Source organism: Symphalangus syndactylus, chromosome 22 (genome assembly GCF_028878055.3).
Source record: "Symphalangus syndactylus isolate Jambi chromosome 22, NHGRI_mSymSyn1-v2.1_pri, whole genome shotgun sequence".
Classification (NCBI taxonomy): domain Eukaryota; kingdom Metazoa; phylum Chordata; class Mammalia; order Primates; family Hylobatidae; genus Symphalangus; species Symphalangus syndactylus.
In genome coordinates, this window is record NC_072444.2 from 60,036,938 (window position 1) to 60,060,169 (window position 23,232).

At 41.7% G+C, this 23,232-nt stretch overlaps 1 protein-coding gene and 1 long non-coding RNA gene across 14 annotated transcripts in view; one reads left to right on the plus strand and one right to left on the minus strand.

Annotated features, from left to right (window-relative positions):
* LOC134735541 (uncharacterized) overlaps nt 1–23,232 on the plus strand; it is a 130,114-nt gene that overhangs the window by 59,503 nt on the left and 47,379 nt on the right. For both annotated transcript variants that reach the window (XR_010118735.1, XR_010118736.1), the window contains one exon: nt 21,103–21,211. This is a non-coding gene — a long non-coding RNA (uncharacterized lncRNA). The remainder of the gene's footprint in view (nt 1–21,102; nt 21,212–23,232) is intronic.
* ZRANB3 (zinc finger RANBP2-type containing 3) overlaps nt 1–23,232 on the minus strand; it is a 307,089-nt gene that overhangs the window by 37,251 nt on the left and 246,606 nt on the right. The gene's annotated exons all lie outside the window — the stretch shown is intronic.

The window sequence follows — 23,232 nt, forward strand, 5'->3', positions numbered from 1 at the left end:
ACACATAACAATATTAACCTTAAATGTAAATGGGCTAAATGCTCCAATTAAAAGACACAGACTGGCAAATTGGATAAAGAGTCAAGACCCATCAGTGTGCTGTATTCAGGAGACCCATCTCACGTGCAGAGACACACATAGGCTCAAAATAAAGGGATGGAGGAAGATCTACCAAGCAAATGGAAAACAAAAAAAGGCAGGGGTTGCAATCCTAGTCTCTGATAAAACAGACTTTAAACCAACAAAGATTAAAAGAGACAAAGAAGGCCATTACATAATAGTAAAGGGATCAATTCAACAAGAAAAGCTAACTATCCTAAATATATATGCACCCAATATAGGAACACCCAGATTCATAAAGCAAGTCCTTAGAGACCTACAAAAGAGACTTAGACTCCCACACAATATTAATGGGAGACTTTAACACCCCACTGTCAACATTAGACAGATCAACGAGACAGAAAGTTAACAAGGATATCCAGGAACTGAACTCAGCTCTGCACCAAGTGGACCTAATAGACATCTACAGAACTCTCCACCCCAAATCAACAGAATATACATTCTTTTCAGCACCACACCACACCTATTCCAAAATTGACCACATAGTTGGAAGTAAAGAACTCCTCAGCAAATGTAAAAGAACAGAAATTATAACAAACTGTCTCTCAGACCACAGTGCAATCAAACTAGAACTCAGGATTAATAAACTCACTCGAAACCGCACGACTACATGGAAACTGAACATCCTGCTCCTGAATGACTACTGGGTACATAATGAAATGAAGACAGAAATAAAGAAGGTCTTTGAAACTAACAAGAACAAAGACACAACATACCAGAATCTCTGGGACACATTCAAAGCAGTGTGTAGAGGGAAATTTATAGCACTAAATGCCCACAAGAGAAAGCAGGAAAGATCTAAAATCGACACCCTAACATCACAGTTAAAAGAACTAGAGAAGCAAGGGCAAACAAATTCAAAAGCTAGCAGAAGGCAAGAAATAGTTTAAGATCAGAGCACAACTGAAGGAGATAGAGACATAAAAAACCAAAATCAATGATTCAAAATAATCAATGAATCCAGGAGCTGGTTTTTTGAAAAGATCAACAAAATTGATAGACCGCTAGCAAGACTAATAAGAAGAAAAGAGAGAAGAATCAAATAGACGCAATAAAAAATGATAAAGGGGATATCACCACCGATCCCACAGAAATACAACCTACCATCAGAGAATACTATAAACACCTCTATGAAAATAAACAAGAAAATCTGGAAGAAATGGATAAATTCCTCGACACATACACCCTCCAAAGACTAAACCAGGAAGAAGTTGAATCCCTGAATAGACCAATAACAGGCTCTGAAATTGAGGCAATAATTAATAGCTTACCAATTAAAAAAAAATCCAGGACCAGATGGATTCACAGCCAAATTCTACCAGAGGTAGAAGGAGCTGGTACCATTCCTTCTGAAACTACTGCAATCAATAGAAAAAGAGGGAATCCTCCCTAACTCATTTTATGAGGCCAGCATCATCCTGATAGCAAAGCCTGGCAGAGACACAACAAAAAAAGAGAATTTTAGACCAATATCCCCAATGAACATCGATGCAAAAATCCTCGATAAAATACTGGCAAACCGAATCCAGCAGCACATCAAAAAGCTTATCCACCATGATCAAGTGGGCTTCATCCCTGGGATGCAAGGCTGTTTCAGCATATGAAAATCAATAAACATAATCCAGCATATAAACAGAACCAATGACAAAAACCACGATTATCTCAATAGATGCAGAAAAGGCCTTTGACAAAATTCAACAACTCTTCATGCTAAAAACTCTCAATAAATTAGGTATTGATGGGACGTATATCAAAATAATAAGAGCAATCTATGACAGACCCACAGCCAATATCATACTGAATGGGCAAAAACTGGAAGCCTTCCCTTTGAAAACTGGCACAAGACAGGGATGCCCTCTCTCACCACTCCTATTCAATGTAGTGTTGGAAGTTCTGGCCAGGGCAATCAGGCAGGAAAAGAGGAAGTCAAATTGTCCCTGTTTGCAGATGACATGATTGTGTATCTAGAAAACCCCATTGTCTCAGCCCAAAATCTCCTTAAGCTGATTAGCAACTTCAGCAAAGTCTCAGGATACAAAATCAATGTGCAAAAATCACAAGATTCTTATACAACAATAACAGACAAACAGAGAGCCAAATCATGAGTGAACTCCCATTCACAATTGCTTCAAAGAGAATAAAATACCTAGGAATCCAACTTACAAGGGATGTGAAGGACCTCTTCAAGGAGAACTACAAACCACTGCTCAATGAAATAAAACAGGATACAAACAAATGGAAGAACATTCCATGCTCATGGGTAGGAAGAATCAGTATCGTGAAAATGGCCATACTGCCCAAGGTAATTTATAGATTCAATGCCATCCCCATCAAGCTACCAATGACTTTCTTCACAGAATTGGAAAAAACTACTTTAAAGTTCATATGGAACCAAAAAAGAGCCCGCATTGCCAAGTCAATCCTAAGCCAAAGGAACAAAGCTGGAGGCATCACGCTACCTGACTTCAAACTATACTACAAGGCTACAGTAACCAAAACAGCATGGTAGTGGTACCAAAACAGAGATATAGACCAATGGGACAGAACAGAGCCCTCAGAAATAATGCCGCATATCTACAACTATCTGATCTTTACAAACCTCACAAAAACAAGAAATGGGGAAAGGATTCCCTATTTAATAAATGGTGCTGGGAAAACTGGCTAGCCATATGTAGAAAGCTGAAACTGGATCCCTTCCTTACACCTTATACAAAAATTCATTCAAGATGGATTAAAGACTTACATGTTAGACCTAAAACCATAAAAACCCTAGCAGAAAACTTAGGCAATACCATTCAGGACATAGGCATGGGCAAGGACTTCATGTCTAAAACACCAAAAGCAATGGCAACAAAAGCCAAAATTGTCAAATGGGATCTATTTAAACTAAAGAGCTTCTGCACAGCAAAAGAAACTACCATCAGAGTGAACAGGAAACCTAAAGAATGGGAGAAAAATTTTGAAATCTACTCATCTGACAAAGGGCTAATATCCAGAATCTACAATGCATTCAAACAAATTTACAAGAAAAAAACAAACAACCCCATCGAAAAGTGGGCGAAGGATATGAACAGACACTTCTCAAAAGAAGACATTTATGCAGCCAAAAGACACATGAAAAAATGCTCATCATCACTGGCCATCAGAGAAATGCAAATCAAAACCACAATGAGATACCATCTCACACCAGTTAGAATGGCCATCATTGAAAAGTCAGGAAACAACAGGTGCTGGAGAGGATGTGGAGAAATAGGAACACTTTTACACTGTTGGTGGGGCTGTAAACTCAACCATTGTGGAAGTCAGTGTGGTGATTCCTCAGGGATCTAGAACTAGAAATACCATTTGACCCAGCAATCCCATTACTGGGTATATACCCAAAGGATTATAAAACATGCTGTTATAAAGACACATGCACACGTATGTTTATTGCGGCACTATTCACAATAGCAAAGACCTGGAACCAACCCAAATGTCCAACAATGATACACTGGATTAAGAAAATGTGGCACATATACACCATGGAATAGTATGCAGCAATAAAAAATGATGAGTTCATGTCCTTTGTAGGGACATGGATGAAGCTGGAAACCATCATTCTCAGCAAACTATCGCAAGGACAAAAAACCAAACACAGCACGTTCTCACTCATAGGTGGGAACTGAATAATGAGAACACATGGACACAGGAAGGGGAACATCACACACTGGGGCCTGTTGTGGAGTGGAGGAAGGGGGGAGGGATAGCATTAGGAGATATACCTAATGTTAAATGACAAGTTAATGGGTGCAGCACACCAACATGGCACATGTATACATATGTAACAAAGCTGCATGTTGTGCACATGTACCCTAAAACTTAAAGTATAATTAAAAACAAAAAACAAAAAACCTGTTAATTAGGACAGCTTCTTTAGTAGACACATTTTAATAATAACCTTGTTTTCAAGAAATGTATTTCTTTTGTTTAAGAACAGTTATATCATTGCATGTTTTTCATCTTTTCAATGTGTGAATCTCAGTTTCCTAATTAGAGAAAGTAGGATACCTATCTCCATGGTTAATTAGCTACAGTTAGGGCAAATTAAAGGATTTAGTTTCAGAGGTGGAGCTGGGAACCACGTTAGAAACACAGTGTGGCTGAATATATTTTCAATGATGGTCACACCAATTCTTATGTCATTTCACATGCTCTTCATACAATGTGACACTGACATGCCTCCATTGAGAGGTGGGATCTATGTTCTTCTTCCTTGAACGTGAGTAGACCTTTGTAACGGTCTCACCCAACAGAACACAGTTAAAGTAATGCTGTGTGACTTCTTTTTTTTTTTTTTTTTTTTTTTTTTTTGAGGCAGAGTTTCACTCTTGTCGCCCAGGCTGGAGTACAATGGCGCAATCTCGGCTCACTGCAACCTCCGCCTCCGGAGTTCAAGTTATTCTCCTGCCTCAGCCTCCCGAAAGTAGCTGGGATTACAGGTGTTCACCACCACGCCCAGCTAATTTTTGTATTTTTAGTACAGATGGGGTTTCATCATGTTGGCCAGGCTGGTCTTGAACTCCTGACCTGAGGTGATCCACCCACCCCGGCCCCCCAAAGCGATGGGATTACAGGTGTGAGCCACCGTGCCTGGCCAATGCTGTGTGACTTCTGAGGCTAGGTCATTGAAGGTAATATGGCTTCAACTTGGCTGGCCCTCTGTCTCTCCCTTTCTTTCTGTCTTGGGACACTTGCCTTGGGAACCTAGCCATCACTGGTGTAAGGAAACCCAGGCCACATGGAGAAATCCTGCGGTGTTCCAGTTGACAGCCCCAGAAAAGCTCCCAGGTGACAGACAGCACCAATTGCCAGACATGTGAGTGAACAAGCCTTCAGAGAAGTTTTCAGCCCCTAGCATGGGTGTCTTCCATCAAAGGCCACAGTCATCATGGAGGAGACATGTCATTCCTGTTGTACCCTGGTTGAATCCTGCACCCATAGAAACTATAAGAAATAATACATGGCTATTGTTGTCTTAAGACACTAAGTTTTGGAGCAATTTGTTATGCAGTAATAGATAACTAAGACCTGTAGATAATGTAGCTGTAAATAATGATAGCAAAATACCATATATTGTAAATGATATTTTACATAATGAATATTATCTGTACTTCTTAGTGGTACTGTGTAAGAAAGAATTATAAAATTCATAAAAACAGAAAGATTAGTGGTTACCATAGGCTGGAGGGGAAGGGGAAATGGAGAGTGATTGCTACATAATTATAGACTCTCTGGGGTAATGGAAAATTTTTGGAAATACTGGTGGTGGGTGCACAACAGACTGTGAATGTAATGCCCCTAACTGTACACTTAAAAATGGTTAAAATGGCAAATTTTATTTACCACAGTATAAAAATTCAAAAAAAAAGGAAGCGAAAAAATAAGGAAGGAAAATTTAGGCTGTTCCCATATTTGTAAAATTAAAACATGTTATCATAGGGAAAAAGCTCTCTCCCCTACTCCACTACTCCCAATAATGTAGAACTCTTATTTTGCATAGCTCTTAATTTATACATTCTCAAATACTATAAAAAGTTATCTAGTTGTGAAATATACAGAATTCAGATAAATATAAAGAATGAAATCATTAACCACGAGACACGATTTTTAAAACAATGCGTAAGGGAAATTAAAGAAAGAGTGGTCCAGGCATGGTAGCTCATGCTTGTAATCCCAGTACTTTGGGAAGCTGAGGCGGGTGGATCACAAGGTCAGGAGTTCGAGACCAGCCTGGCCAACATGATGAAACCCTGTCTCTACTAATACAAAAATTAGCTGGGCGTGGTGGCATGCACCTGTAGTCCCAGCTACTTGGGAGACTGAGGCAGAAGAATCGCTCGAACCTGGGAGGTGGAGGTTGCATGGTCCAAGACTGCACCACTGCACTCCAGCCTGGGCGACGGAGCACGACTCCACGTCAAAAAAAAAAAAAAAAAAAAAAAAAGGGTGGAGGAAAGCAGAGAGATTAATAGACTGATCAAGTTTGGTGTTTTTTAAAAAAAGGTAACAGGCTGAGTACAGTGGCTCATGCCTGTAGTCCAGTACACTGGGAAGCCAAGACAGGAGGATTGTTTGATGCAAGGATTTCGAGACCAGCCTGGGCAACATAGCAAGATCCTGTCTCTACAAAAAACAGAAAAATTAGCCAGCTATGGTGGCATGCGCCTGTAGTTCTAGCTGCTTTAGGAGGCTGAGGAAGGAGGATTGCTTGAGTCCAGGAGTCCCACACCAGTCTGAGCAACATGGCAAGACCCTGTCTCTTAAAAACAAAAAGGTAACAAAGAAACAAATAGAATTAAACATTTAAAGAAAATATTCTATTCTATACAATAAAACAGCAAACAGATCTTGCAGAATTTTGAAAATACTAGCAAATGTTCAGCAAACATGAACAAATTCTATCAGCTACTTCTAGTTAAACCATACTGTTTTTCTGATAGAGGTAAACTTTCTGTCCTTGCCTGTCTAGAAATGAGTTGATTTTGTCCTCATCTTTATTCAGTAGTTTTGCTGGGCATACGATTCTCCTTGAATCCTTCCTTTTTGAGACAGGGTCTTGCTCTGTCACCCAGGTTGGAGTGTAGTGGTGCAATTACAGCTCACTGGAGTCTTGACCTCCTGGATTCAAGTGATCCTCCCACCTCAGCTTCTCAAGTAGCTGGGACTGCAGGAGCATGCCACCAGGCCTGGATAATTTTTGTATTTTTTTGTAGAGACTGAGTTTCAACATGTTGCCCAGGCTGGTCTTGAACTGTTGAGCTCAAGTAATCCACCTGTCTTGGCCTTCCAAATTGGTGGAATTACAGGCGTGAGCCACCATGCCTGACCTCTCAAATCCTTAAAGGCATTGTTCTGTTTCTTCCAACATCTGTTGTTGCTGAAAATGTTGTTCCTTGGTAGGCTGCACATTTTTGCTTTCTTTTAGAGCTCTTCAGGAACTTTTATTTCTGGTGTTTTAAAATTTCACAGTGATTTACCTCTATATAGTCTATATTTATATGCCTTTAAAAATTCTGCTCAGCACCTAAGATACCTTATTAATTTTGAATACTATTATCTTTAGCTCTTGAAAATTTCTATTATTCTTTGATAGTCCCTTCCTCTTAATTTTCTCTTTTCTCTTTTTCTGGCATTCCTATTAGTAGAATGTTAGACTTATACATTTATGTCTTACCTTTTACTGTAAAATTTTCCTTCTTTTTGTCTTTTTACCCTGTAAACTCTTAGTTTTCCTCTACTTATCTTTCAGCCTTCTATAGAATTATTTTAGTTTGGCAGTCATATTTTTAACATCTAAAAGTTCCTTGTTATTCTCTATTTTTTTAACCATATTCTCATTTTATTTTTATGGGCAATATAATCTCAAATCTGAAACTACTACTTCAGAGTTTTTAAAAAATTATCTTCAGGATCAAGTTGTGTATTAGTTTACTTTTGTTTACCTTTCTCATGCTATAGATTTTCTCTTCAAATGTCTAATGACCCTTGATTGTCCCTTCCTTGAGGGATGAATGGGGAATGGGAACGTTTCCTGGGAACTCAGGACACACGGGGCTAGCAGCAAGAAGATCTGATGGGACATGCAGATTGAACATGAGGGGTAAGGAAGATGCAGGGGCCTAGAGTAATCTTCAGACTCCTAGATTTTTGACTTGTAACATGGTAGGGATGATATTTTCAGTTACTGCAATAGAAAATACAGAAAGATAAATAGGTTCATTAGAAGACCAAAAAAGAAGAGCTAAGGAAACAAGTTCACTTTTAGAAATGTACGATAACTAGTGGTACTGGGGTAGAGGATTCCAGGAAGCAGGTTTGGAGTCTGTAAGAGAGACAACTGAGGCCAGGCGCTGTGGCTGACGCCTGTAATCCCAGAACTTTGGGAGGGTGAGGTGGGCAAATCACTTGAGATCAGGAGTTCCAGACCAGCCTAGCCAACATGGTCAAACCCCAGCTCTACAAAAAATACAAAAAGTAGCTGGGCATGGTGCACACGCCTGTAATTCCAGCTTCTTAGGGGCTGAGGCATGAGAATCGCTTGAACTCAGGAAGCAGAGGTTGCAGTGAGCCGACTTTTGCCTCTGAACTCCAGCCTGGGTGACAGAGTAAGACTCTGTCTCCAAAAAAACAAAGAGAGAGACAATTGGATTTAGGTATCGGAGAACAATCATGGACATGCAAGTGGATAAAATAATAAAAGTGTATGTCATGCCACATAGAGGTAGTTCAATAAAGTAAGAAAAGGTAAAAAGGACAGAAAACAAGGGAACAAAATTAATGGTCGAATGAGTAAAAGATATCCAGAAGAAAACTCAAAGCAAAAAATCAGGAGGGTAATGGCTTTAGTGTGTGTTTCGGTTTCCCATTCATTATAGTAGACACTCAGTAGGTACTTTCCTTTTTAATTTTTTTTGTTTTAAAGAGATGGAGTCTCAGTGTTACCCAGGTGGGGCTCAAAATCCTAGGGCACAAGCAGTCCTCCTGCTCAGCCTCCTAAGTAGCTGGAACCTACAGGCGCACCACTGCACCTGGCTTTCGGTAGGTACTTTCAATCAGACAACTTGTGTCCTTCCGTCCTGGGAAGTTTTCTTAAATTATTTTTTTCTTCCTCTATCTTATCTTTCTAGACCTCCTATTAGGAAAAAAGCTTCTGAACAGATAATTTAATTTTCTTCACTTTTTCTATATCTTTGTTTTACTTCTGGGTAATTTCTTCATTATCCTCCTTTCTTTCCTTATTATTAATTTCTGGTATTACAGTTTTAAGCTCTAAGAGCTTGTTGTGTTCTCTGATTTTTCCTTATTTTTGTTTCATAAGCACAATATTTTTACTTATCTGTGTCTACTGATGGTAGTTTTTTGTTTTGTTTTTACATTTTCTTCAGCTCATTACATTGTCCCTGTTTCTTTTGTATCTCATTCTTGGCTGGCATGTTTGTTTTGGTTTCTGTTTTTCACATGAGAGGTGGCCTTCTGTTATCCACTGATATTTAATAAGATGCTAAAATGCTATCAGGAGTTCCACATGGGAGACTTCACATAGGGTCATCACAGACTCTTTTATGATGTCCTTCAGTCTCCACAAGTTTTTGCTTGGTCTAGTCAGTTTCTCCACAGCTGACACAATGTTAGCTACCACGGAGCTGGTCAGAGAAAGATGCTAAAGAGGCTGGGCGTGATGGCTCATGCCTGTAATCCCAGCACTTTGGGAGGCCGAGGTGACTGGATCGTGAGGTCAGGATTTCAAGATCGGCCTGGCCAAGATGGTGAAACCCCATCTCTACTAAAAATACAAAAATTAGCCATGCGTAGCGTTGGCACCTGTAATCCCAGCTACTCAGGAGGCTGAGGCAGGGAACCCGGCAGGCAGAGGTTGCAGTGAGCCGAGATAGCGCCACTGCACTCCAGCCTGGGCTACAGAGTGAGACTCCTTCTAAAAAAAAAAAATAATAATAATAATAATAAATTATCATTAATTAAGGAATCTTTTCTTAATCTGCTTGTTTTCAATTTAATGCCTTAACCATACCCTCAACCACCTCTCTTCCTATACTTAAAAAAATTTTTTGTTTCTGAAGCAGGGTCTCACTTTGTCACTGGTGTGATCACAGCTCACTGCAGCCTTAGCCTTTTGGGCTCAGGAGATGCTCTTGCCTCAGCCTCCTGAGTAGCTGGGACTACAGGTGCGTGCTGCCATGTCTGGTTAATTTTTGTTGTTGCTGTTTAGACAAGGGTCTCCCTATGTTGCCTGGGCTGGTCTTGAAGTCCTGGGCTCAAGTGATCCTTCTGCCTTAGCCTCCTAAAGTGCTGGAATTAAAAGCATGAGCCACTATGCCTGGCCTTAAATTTTTTTTTTTTTTTTTTTTTTTAAGAAGAGCAAATAAACTGATGTCAGCATAGCTATATATATAAAATATATAATACTCCACTGTCATCTACACTGAATAATGTTTAAATAATACTTGAATCTTTTGCCCTACATTTTAAAGAGTCTGTTTATTTAATGACTTATGTCTCCATTTCCCCACCAAAAAAAAAAAAATTTTTTTTGCAACATTTGTTAAAACAAAAGGAACCTTCCCAACAACAAAACAAAACAACAAAGAAGGCCGAACGTGGTGGTTCATGCCTATAATCCCAGCACTTTGAGAGTCCAAGGCGGGCAGATCACTTGATCTGGCCAAAGAGATCAAACCAGCCTCGACAACATATCAAAACCCCATCTCTACTAAAAATACAAAAATTAGCTAGGCGTTGGGGCTCACGCCTGTAATCTCACCACTTTGGGAGGCCGAGGCAGCCAGATCACTTGAGGTCAGGAGTTCGAAACCAGCCTGGCCAACATGGTGAAACCCTGTCTCTACTGAAAATACAAAAAAATTAGTCGTGTGTGGTGGTGGGTGCCTGTAATCCCAGCTACTCAGGAGGCTGACGCACGAGAATCACTTGAACCCAGGGAGTGGAGGTTGCAGTGAGCTGAGATCGCACCACTGCACTCCAGCCCGGGTGACAGAGCATACTCCATCTCAAAAATAAACACATAAATAAATAAATAAACAAAACAACTAAAGAAACCCCCCCCAAAAAAAAGAATTCTCAGGGCCTTCAAATACCAGCTTTACAGTTGATCTTCTTAATTAAGCTATTTAATTAAGCTATTTTAAAAATAACTTATTTTACTATTTAAGCAATGACTTATTTTGGGAAAACAGCATTTGAGAATTCTCATGTGCTGAAGGCAGGTTGAGAGATAAGGTTAGCAGTGACTGACAGTAATGAGAAACTGATGCATACTTCTGCCATTATGGTAGTTTATGAACAGTGCATGGGAGTAATCAGTATAGGTGATGTTCTAAAACAGAACATTCCACTTGGGTAATAAAATTGAGGCTTTAGTACATAAAATCCAGAAAACAAGGGAAAGGATAGAAAGGAAATCATTTTAATAATATTGTGAACCAAAAGATACTCTTAAGAATACAATGTTAGCAAAAGGAGAGGGCAAGATTAGCAACGACTATGGCTAATGTTATGATGGCTAAACTGAACAATGATTAATGCTGTCACAGGAAGTAAACCTTACAAGTTAGGGTCCTGGCCACAGGGCTGCCATAAGCTGGAAGGCCTAAAAGGAGTAAGGATTTCCTATGAGGTAATCAGTGAGAAACCTGATCCATGTCATCAATTGTGCTTTCTGATTGTAGCCTCTGGGCAATCAGCAGGAAGTTGGTTGATGAGGTCTCTTTGACATTTAGCAGCTATGACTAATAGAAAAACAAGTGAGAAAATCTCTTTGATATATTCTAAAGATAATTATACCTGCTGGATGGAAACAAAGAGTGTCTCCTGGTTTACTGAAAATGATTTTTTGTTTTGTTTTTTGAGGTAGAATCTCACTCTGTTGCCCAGGTTGGAGTGAAGTGGCACAATCTTGGCTCACTGCAACCTCTGCCTCCCTGGTTCAAGTGATTCTCATGCCTCAGCCTCCCAAGTAGCTGGGACTACAAGCATGTGCCACCATGCCTGGCTAATTTTTTGTATTTTTAGTAGAGACAGGGGCTGGGTGCTGTGGCTCACGCCTGTAATACCAGCACTTCAGGAGGCTGAGGCAGGCAGATCACCTGAGGTCAGGAGTTCGAGACCAGCCTGACCAACATGGAGAAACCCCATCTCTACTAAAAATACAAAAATAGTCAGGCATGGTGGCACATGCCTGTAATCCCAGCTACCTGGGAGGCTGAGCAGGAGAATCGCTTGAACCTGGGAGGCAGAGTTTGTGGTGAGCCAAGATCGCGTCATTGCACTCCAGCCTGGGCAATGAGATTGAAACTCCGTCTCAAAAAAAAAAAAAAAAAAAAAGAGAGACAGGGTTTCACCATGATAAACATCTGAAGGTGGACTTGTGGTTTTAATAGCTCCCTTTCTTTTCTTTCTTTCTTTCTTTTTTTTTTTTTTTTTTTTGAGACAGAGTCTTGCTCTGTTGCTCAGGCTGGAGTGCAATGGTGTGATCTCGGCTCACTGCAACTTCTGCCTCCCAGGTTCAAGCCATTCCACTGCCTCAGCCTCCCAAGTAGCTGGGATTACAGGCATGTGCCACCATGCCTGGCTATTTTTGTATTTTTAGTAGAGATGGGGTTTCTCCATGTTGGTCAGGCTGGTCTCGAACTCCTGACCTCAGGTGATCCGCTTGCCTGAGGTCTCGAACTCCTGACCTCAGGTGATCCGCCTGTCTCGGCCTCCCAAAGTGCTGGGCTTACAGGCGTGAGCCACTGTGCCAGGCCTAATAGCTTCATTTCTTTCCTTAATTTTCTGCACGTAAAGAGGGACTGAGAATTCATATGTGAATATACACATGGGCGGTGACACTCTTTTTAAGGAGAAACAAATACATGAACTCTCTTACATACTTCATGAGAATCCCTCTGGCCTCTTTGAAATAATAATTTTTATAAACTGAAGAATGCCGGCACAGAGTAACCCCTGTGCAGGCATGAAATGTGCTAGCTGAGCTCATCTGTCTTGTCACTGTAACTGGAGTTTGGATACTTTCTCATAAGACGGCAAATGACAAGTAGAGTCACACAATCAAAAAGAGGGAAACTGTTGATAAGGTAAGTAGAAGAAAGTACATGGATTTGAATGGCTAGGAAATTACTATATTGGCAGGACCCAAAGGTCACATAGGTCAGTTTAAAACAAAACACATTATCCTTGATTTTTTTTTTTTTTTTTTGAGACAGAGTCTCACTCTATTGCCCGGGCTGCAGTGCAATGGCACGATCTCGGCTCACTGCAAAACTGCCTCAGCCTCCCAAGTAGCTGGGATTACAGGTGCCCACTACCATGCCTGGCTAATTTTTTGTATTTTTTAGTAGAGATGGGGTTTCACCATGTTGGCCAGGCTGGTCTCGAACTCCTGACCTCAGGTGATCCACCCACCGCAGCCTCCCAAAGTGCTGGGATTACAGTTGTGAGCCACTGTGCCCGGCCATCCTTGATGTTTTGAGACAGAGACATATCACCATCAACTCATGGAGACTCAAGCAGGTATTGGGAATATGTCTGGTTTATAAAAGAAGAAGGTGACCTTAAACAAGATACTAATTTGTAGATACAGATATCAAATATAAATATCTGTAAGATGCTTCTAATGACTTTTCTATTGTCCTATTTTGTTAATTTTTCATTAAGTAGTTCTCTTTTAGTAGAGCTGGCAACACTGCTACAGCTGTTAGTAAGATTCACTGATTAAAGCATTTGGGAAAAACGTAGTAAGAAATAATTGCAAACAGAATGCTTCCCAAAAGAATGCATATTTTCCAAAAATGTTAGATTCATCAATAACATGACTCCCTGCTCCTTAGAGAAGGAAGAGTGATCTAAGCCTATAGTAATTTTTATTACAAAGCTTTTGAGAAAAATATAATTATAACAACACGCCCATGTCATACGGAAAGCGGAAGATAGAAGAACATATTCCTCTCTTCAGTTATACAGCTGAAACTCAGTTATTATGTTCCTGTCTTTTGTTCAATATTGTTTTTGAAAAACAAAAGAAAAATACTGCTTTTGGTGAGAAGTGCTGGGAATACAAACTGCAAAATGCTTAAGATGGCAAAATGCATGTTTTTATCTGAAAAGTTCAGAGTCCTAATCTATTTGCCCTGTTTTTCACCATAGCAAAGTACTGGTCTTTACAGACAAATCCCCTGGCTATGATGATAGGATTAAAAGTCAGTTATTAGAACTGAAGGAGAGGGAAAAAAAATCTAGTAAAACTCATAAAAAATAAAGCACTTCAAAGCTTGGTGCTATTCCAGGGAAGCACAGGCTACCAACAAAAGCACTGATGTCAAGTTTAATAGACTTTGATCAAAGGGCAGCTCTGGTAGGAACCATTACTGCCTCATGTCATTTGGCTCCTGTTCCTAAAAATATTAATAAACCTATTTTACAAATGGGTGATTGGGACATCATGCTGGTCTCTTGAACCACAGAGGATTGATGATTGGAACTGGAACTAAAGAGCCCTCGTGAGCATTTGTAAACAAGCCAACAAGAGTCTGTTTTCAAAGGAGATAGAGTGACACAAGTAGGGTTTTAATCATCTAACTGAAAAAACAGATTTAAATTATTCTAAGAAAGACATGACTGTTTTTTTTTTTTTTTTTTTTTTTTTTTTTTTTCAGATTTTCCAAAATGTTCATTCCCATACAGCTGAATAAAATACTGACAATATCCACTCTTAGGCACCACTACTAGTGTTTCTCTGCAGGTAGAGAGAAAACAAAACAAAACACACAAAATAAAACACATTTTGATTTTTTTAAAAACCCAAAGTAGTAAAGAAAAGGTTATTACTTATTATTTTTTTAGAGACATAGTCTTAGCCAGGTGTGGTGTCCCATGAAGTGGGAAGTTAGACTCCTGTACATATCCCTAGGAAAGAGGCTGAATGCAGGTGGATGAGCAGCAACAGCCTGCAGGCCCCATTTCCACGGCAGCTCACTTCCATGGCACCTCTAAAATGCCAGTCAGCTACCAGAAGCGGCACTGCACCTCCCTAGGAAGGAGGTCCTGAGGGGAGGGGCTAGTCGCCATGTTTGCTGTTTGGGCACCTTAGCTGTTCCAGTCTTCCAGCTTTGGAGAGTCCAAGCGGAAGGGAGTGTGGAGGGTGGAAGGGATCCCCCAGCACAGCACAGCTGCTCTACCAAAACGTGGCCAGACTGCTTTTTTTTAAGTGAGTCCCCGATCCCATTCCTTCTCACTGGACAGAACCTCCCAACCAGGTCACCAGCTACCTCCTTCAGGTGCCTTTGGACCAGCAACAGGCCTGTACCTCCCTGGGATGAAGCTCCTAGAGGGTGGGATAGGCTGCCATCTTTGCTGTTTCACAGACTTCACTGGTGATACCTCTAGGTACTAGAAAATCCGAGATGACTAGGGACTGGAGGGGCCCTCAGCTACTTCAGTAGCCCTACAGAAAACTGGCCAGACTGTTACATGGGTGCCCATTCCCATATCTGCTCATTGGGTAGGTCCTCCAAGCCTGGGGCTCTAGCCATCCCCCACCAGAGCTATCGAGCCAGTAGCTGCTCGGCAACTCCCTGTACAGAGCCTCCAGGCCCAAAATTATAAAAGCCCCGGGAGACAACATAGGCAATACAATTCTGGACAAAGGAATGGGCAAAGTTCTCATGACAACACCAAAAGCAATCTTAACAAAAGCAAAAGTTGACAAGTGGGATCTAATTAAACTTAAGAGCTTCTGCGCAGCAAAATAAACTATCAACAGAGTACACAGACAACCTACAGAAAGGAATAAAGTATTTGCAAACTATGCATCTGACAAAGGCCTAATATCCAGCATCTATAAGAAACTTAAACAAATTTACAAGAGAAAAACACAAAGTTCCATTAAAAAGTGGGCTAAGGGCCCAGCGTGGTGGTTCATGGCTATAATCTCAGCACTATGGGAGGCCAAGATGGGTGGATCACCTGAGGTCAGTAGTTCAAGACTAGCCTGGCCAAAATTGTGAAACCCTATCTTTACAAAAACTACAAAAATCAGCTGAGCATGGTGGCGTGCACCTGTAGTACCAGCTACTCGGGAGGTTGAGGCATGCAATTTGCTTGAACCTGGCAGCCAAAGGCTGCAGTGAGCCAAGATTGCACCATCGCACTCCAGCTTGGGTGAGAAAGCGAGACTCTGTCTCAACAACAACAACAACAACAAAAAGTAGGCAAAGGAAATGAACAGACACTTCTCAAAAGAAGACATACATGCGGCCAACAAGTATATGAAGAAAAGTTCAGTATTACTGATCACTAGAGAAATGCAAATCAAAACCACAGTGAGATACCATCTCACACCAGTCAGAATGGCTATTAAAAAGCGAAAAAAATTACAGATGTGGACAAGGTTGCAGAGAAAAGGGAACACATACACTGTTGGTGGGAGTGTAAATTTGTTCAACTATTGTGGAAAGCAGTATGACAGTTCTTCAAAGGGCTAAAAGCAGAACTACCATTCGAACCAGCAATCCCATTACTGGGCATATACCCAGAGGAATAGAAATCATTCTACCATAAAGACACATGCACAGGAATGTTCACTGTAGCACTATTCACAATAGCAAAAACATGGAATCAACAGAAATGCATGTCAATGACAGGTTAAATGAAGAAAAAGTGGTACTTATATGCCATGGAATACCATTTAGCCATAAAAAAGAATGATATAATGTCTTTTGTGGGAACATGGATGGAGCTGGAGGCTATTATCCTTAGCAAACTAATGCAAGAACAGAAAACCAAATACCACATGTTCTCACTTATAAGTGTGATATGGTTTGGCTGCGTCCCCACCCAAATCTCAACTTGCATTGTATCTCACAGAATTCCCACATGTTGTGGGAGGGACCCAGGGCAAGGTAATTGAATCATGGGGGCCAGTTTTTCCTGCGCTAGTCTAGTGATAGCGAGTAAGTCTCATGAGATCTGATGGGTTTATCATGGGTTTCCGCTTTTGCTTCCTTCTCATTTTCTCTTGCCACTGCCATATAAAGAAGTGCCTTTCGCTGCCTGCTGTTGATTCTGAGGCCTCCCCAGCCATGTGGAACTTTAAGTCGAATTAAACCTCTTTTTCTTCCCAGTCTCAAGTATGCCTTTATCAGCAGCATGAAAATGGACTAATACAGTAAACTGGTACCAGTAGAGTGGGGCACTGCTGACAGGATACCTGAAAATGTGGAAGTGACTTTGGAACTGGGTAACAGGCAGAGACTGGAACAGTTTGAAGGGCTTAGAAAAAGACAGGAAAATGTGGGAAAGTTTAGAACTTCCTAGAGACTTGTTGAATGGCTGTGCCCAAAATGCTGATAGCAATATAAACAATAAAATCCAGGCTGAGGTGGTCTCAGATGGGGATGAGGAATTTGCTGGGAACTGGAGCAAAAGTGACTACTCGTTATATTTCAGCAGAGACTGGCGGCATTTTGCCCCTACCCTAGAGATCTGTGGAACTTTGAACTTGAGAGAGATGATTTAGGGTATCTGGCAGAAGAAATTTCTAAGGAGCTAAGCATTTAAGAGGTGACTTGGGTGCTGTTAAAGGCATTCAGTTTTATAAGGGAAGCAGAGCATAGAAGTTTGGAAAATTTGCATCCTGACTATGTGACAGAAAACTTCTTGGGAGAAATTCAAGCCGGCTGCAGAAATTTGCATAAGTAGCAAGGAGCCTAATGTTAATCCCCAAGACCATGGGGAAAATGTCTCTAGGCCATGTCACAGACCTTCATGGTAGCCCCTCTCATCACAGGCCAGGAGGCCCAGGAGGAAAAAGTGGTTTCGTAGGCCAGGTCCAGGGTCCCTGTGCTCCGTGCAGCCTAGGGACTTGGTTCCCTGCATCCCAGCTGCTCTAGCCATGGCTGAAAGGGGCCAATGTACAGCTTGGGCTGTGGCTTCAGAGGGTGGAAGCCCCAAGCCTTGGCAGCTTCCATGTGGTGTTGAGCCTGTGGGTGCACAGAAGTCAAGAACTGAAGTTTAGGAACCTCCACCTGGATTTCAGGAGATGTATGGAAATGACTGGATGCCTAGGCAAGTTTGCTGCAGGGGTGGGGCCCGCATGGAGAGCCTCTGCTAGGGCAGTGTGGAAGGGAAATGTGGGGTTGGAGCCCTCACACAGAGTCCCTACTAGGGTACTGCCTACTGGAGCTGTGAAAAGAGGGCCACCTGTCCTCCAGACCTCAGAATGGTAGATCCACTGACAGCTTGTACCATGCTCCTGGAAAAGCCATAGACACTCAATGCCAGCCTGTGAAAGCAGCCATGAGGGAGGCTGTACCCTACAAAGCCACAGGGGCAGTACTGCCCAAGACCATGGGAACCTACCTTTTGCATCAGTGTGACCTGGCTGTAAGACCTGGAGTTGAAGATCATTTTGGAGCTTTAAAATTTGACTGCCTCACTCGATTTCAGACTTGCATGGGCCCTGTATCCCCTTTGTTTTGGCCAATTTCTTCCATTTGGAACAGCTGTATTTAACCTCTACCCCCATTGTATCTAGGAAGTAACTAGCTTGCTTTTGATTTTACAGGCTCATAGGCAGAAGGGACTTGCCTTGTCTCAGATGAGACTTTGGACTGTGGACTTCTGGGTTAATGCTGAAATGAATTAAGATGTTGGGGGACTTTTGGGAAGACATAATTGGTTTTGAAATGGGAGGATATGAGATTTGGAGGGGCCAGGGGCGGAATGATATAGTTTAGCTGTGTCCCCACCCAAATCTCAACTTGAATTGTATCTCCCAGAATTCCCATGTGTTGTGGGAAGGACACAGGGGTAGGTAATTGAATCATGGGGGCCAGTCTTTCCTGCACTATTCTTGTGATAGTGAGTAAGTCTCATGAGACCCGATGGTTTTATCAGGGGTTTCCACTTTTGCTTCCTTCTCATTTTCTCTTGCCGCCACCATGTAAGAAGTGCCTTTCACTTCCTGCCATGATTCTGAGGCCTTCTCAGCCATGTGGAACTGTGATTCCAATTAAACCTCTTTTTCCACTGGGCACGGTGGCTCACACCTGTAATCCCAGCACTTTGGGAGGCTGAGGTGGGCGGATCACAAGGTCAGGAGTTTGAGGCCAGCCTGGCCAACATGGTGAAACCTCGTCTCTACTAAAAATACAAAAATTAGCTGGGTGTGGTGGTGCGTGCCTGTAGTCCCAGCTACTCGGGAGGCTGAGGCAAGAGAATTGCTTGAACCCAGGAGGTGGAGGCTGCATTGAGCTTAGATCGCGCCACTGCACTCCAGCCTGGCGACAGAGCAGGACTCCGTCTCAAAAAAACAAAAGAAACAAACAAAAGCCCTCTTTTTCTTCCCAGTCTGGGGTATGTCTTTATCAGCAGCATAAATGGACTAATACAAAATGGGAGCTAAATAATAAGAACTTATGAACACAAAAAAGGAAACAACAGATACTAGGGTCTACTTGAGAGGGGAGGTTGCATGAAGGAGAAGAGCAGAAAAGATAACTACTGGGTACTGGGCTTAATACCTGGGTGATGAAATAATATGTACAACAAACCCCTATGACACGTTTACCTGTATGTCACCTTCCCATGTGCCCCCAAACCTAAAATAAAAGTTAAAAAATATAAAGAAAAGATTAAAAAGATTATTTTGTACAAAAAAATCCCATGACATCAAAAGTAGTATATGCAAATATCTTTGGGAATGGCTGTCTCTTCCAATAAGGACAATGAGAATTTATAGCAAAATATCATATAACATATAGATTATTAGAATGTAACTCGGGGGTTAAATTAATCCACTTATGTCTAGTGTGTACCTATGTACCATTATTTCTCTTTAAGCTCTAGGGCTGAGCTCCAAATGACTCTTGGACAATAGCTGAGGTTCAGAGATACCTCAAACTCAAGACGTCCTGAGTGAACGCTTCACCTCTGTCCTTAAGCCAGCTCCTCTTCTACCACCACAATCTTTTGGCTCTTCACTGCTCATCCAAATTAACTATTAAGTCCTCTGCATGGAAATCTCCAGTTTTAGACTAAATTGGATCTCTTTCCATTGTTTCAATTTGTCCTCTCCTTATATACCTGCATGCTGTTGGCTGTGGTGTTTTCCTTAAGTGCCTGCTTCAATCCCTTCTACTCTTTTTGCACTGCTGCTATTAGATAGGATTCCACTCAGGTCTCATTTTATTGATTCTACTGCTGAAATGCCTGGCATTTTTTGCCTCTCTATTGTCACTACCACTGTTAGGAATTCAGGGTGGTTATAGTGCCTCAAATTCCCTCTAGGAATCCTTAACAAAGGAGCTTTATACATACTAATAGCCTCATGAATAAAAAGGAACTGGCTTTATTAATAGACCTGTAAGTGCCTGATAGTACCAAAGTAAAATTCTGGTAAAAGGTATACTGAAGAACCCAACTAGAACCCAAGGTCAAAACTAGACTTCCTAACTTGTCAGCACAGATCTAGCGGCAGAGGAGGTGGTAGGGCCTGCCAACGCAGGCTCGTTTGCTGTGCTCACAGTGGAAGCAGAAAGCAAAGGAGAGGCATGCCTCCTGGGGGAACAGTAACTCACCTACCTTGAACTGTGACCCAACCAAGTTCTCAGGTTCTAAAAAATCAGGGGGAGAAAGCCTGGACAGAGAGTGGAGAGAGAGAGAGAGATCCCTTCACCATAGGCTGAAACTAGATGGGAGAGTATACTATGCTTTGCTTAACAACGGAGATACAGAAACATTCCAAGAAATGTATCTTTAGGTGATTTTGCAGTTGTACCAACATCACAGAGTGTACTTCACAAACCTAGATGGTATAGCATACTATACACCTAGACTACCTGGTATAGCCTATTACTCCCAGATTACAAACCTGTACAGCAGTTACAGTACTGAATACTATAGGTAACTGTATCACATGGTGAGTATTTGTGTATCTAAACATAGAAAGGGTAATATATTGTGCTACCATGTTACTACGACTACAACCTCACCAGGTGATAGGAACTTTTCAGCTCCATTATAACCTTATGAGACTTCCATTATAACCTTATGAGACACCACATCATTATGTGGTGTATGACTGTAATCCATACCCAAGTAGCACTGCCTCCAAGAACTTCTGTCTCTTCACCCTTCCGTTTGTTTTCCACACTACCATTAGGACTATCTTTTGAAGACAGAAATCTGATCATGTTATTTATCTGCTTAAAAACATCTCATGACACTACATACTTCCAGAATCAGGTCTCACTTTTTGGCATGGCAAGTGTGAGTTCCTCTCCAACTGGTTACTGCCAAAGTTTTAGGCTTCCTCTCCAACTCACTTCTCATGTGCCCTAAGCTCACATATTTGTGTAGATTTTGCATTCTCAGAACAATTAATATTTGTTCATATCCCTGTGCTTTTAGGCATGCTTTTGGTGTTCCCTCTGCCTGAAATTGGACCTACTGCCTTTGAATTAATCCTTCAAAATCCAGCTCAGATATTTCCCAACGGAAACTTTCTCAAATGCTCCAGGTAGTTATTTATTCTGTCCTGTGTTCCCAGAGCCTGGCTTACATGTCTCTATTTTCATATTTATCATATTGCATTAAAATGATTTGTTTACAATTGTTTTTTCCTAACCAAAGAGTAAGCGCCAAAAGAAAGTTAGCTATTTTCAGGCCGGGCGCGGTGGCTCACGCTTGTAATCCCAGCACTTTGGGAGGTCGAGGCGGGTGGATCACGAGGTCAGGAGATCGAGACCACGGTGAAACCCCGTCTCTACTAAAAATACAAAAAAATTAGCCGGGCGTGGTGGCGGGCGCCTGTAGTCCCAGCTACTCGGAGAGGCTGAGGCAGGAGAATGGCGTGAACCCAGGAGGCGGAGCTTGCAGTGAGCCGAGATCGCGCCACTACACTCCAGCCTGGGTGACAGAGCGAGACTCCGTCTCAAAAAAAAAAAAAAAAAAAAGAAGAAAGTTAGCTATTTTCCTTATCTTTGCATTCTCGAAATTTAGCATATAGTCTTTTAAAAAAATAACAGCTTTGGCCAGGTGTGGTGGCTCACACCTGTAATCCCAGCTACTCAGGAGGCTGAGGCGAGAGAATCACTGGAACCCGGGAGGCGGAGGTTGCAGTGAGCCAAGATTATACCACTACACTCCAGCCTGGGCAACAGAGTGAGACTCAGTCTTGAAAAAAACAAAACAAAAAACAACTTTATTGAGATATAATCCATATACCATAAAATTCACCCTTTTAAAGTGTCCAATTCAATGATTTTAGTATATTCAGACTTTAGCAACCATCACCCCTATTTAATTGTACAACATTTTCTTTTCTTTTTCTTTGAGACAGAGTCTCGCTCTGTCATCCAGGCTGGAGTATAGTGGCGCGATCTCAGCTCACTGCAACCTCCACCTCCCAGGTTTACACCATTCTCCTGCCTCAGCCTCCCGAGCAGCTGGGACTACAGGCACACGCCGCCACACCTAGCTAATTTTTTTGTATTTTTAGTAGAGATGGGAGTTCACCATGTTGGCCAGGCTGGTCTTGATATCCTGACCTGGTGATCCGCCTGCCTCGGCCTCCCAAAGTGCTGGGATTACAGGTGTGAGCCACCGCGTCCGGCCATAGAACATTTTCATTACCCTCAGAAAGAAACCCTATACTCATTAGGCAATGTTAAATAAAATGTATGTGAAGCCATTGTTTTAGTCTGAGCTACTACACTAGGACCCAAAAGACCAGACCAAACCAGGATGGAGTAACACATGCTAGGTGCCACTTAATCAAACTGAACTTAAAAACAGGCCAGTTTAAAAAAAACAAAACACACACACACACACACACACACACACAGACACACACACACACACACCAGGGATTCACAGCAATCAAAAGGGGCCCAGTCAACCTGAACCAGATGATGAGGAAGTTCTCTCTGCTTTACCCCTACGAAGAAAATAATTTTGAAACTATTAATCTGCTTTTTCTTCCTTGTTTCTGCTTCCTTTTCTGTTCCTTGTTTCTCCTTTTCTGCCTATAAAACTCACCCACTCTGCTCTGCTCAGCTTAGTGAAGCATCATTCTAGTTCATAAACAGGATGCTGCCCAATTCATGACTTGCTAATAAAAACCAATCAGGGCCAGGTGCAGTGGCTAATGCCTGTAATCCTAACAGTTTGTAAGGTTGAGGCAAGAGGATTGCTTGAGCTGAGGAATTTGAGACCAGCCTGAGCAACATAAGGAGACCCCCATCTCTACAAAAAATAAAAAATTAACCTGGCATGGTGGCATGATGATAGTCCTGGCTACTTGGGAGGCTGAGGCAGGGGGATCACTGGAGCCCAGGATTTCGAGGCTGCAGTGAACTATGACCTCTCCACTGAACAATCCTGGGCAATAGAGTGAGAGTCTGTCTCTTAAAAACAAAAACAACCCTCCTCAAACAAAAAAACCCAATCAGATATTTAAAAGTCAATTCGTAAAAATTTTGTTCTTTTTTTGTTTGTTTTTGAGACAGGGCCTTACTTTGTCACCCAGGCTGGAGTGCA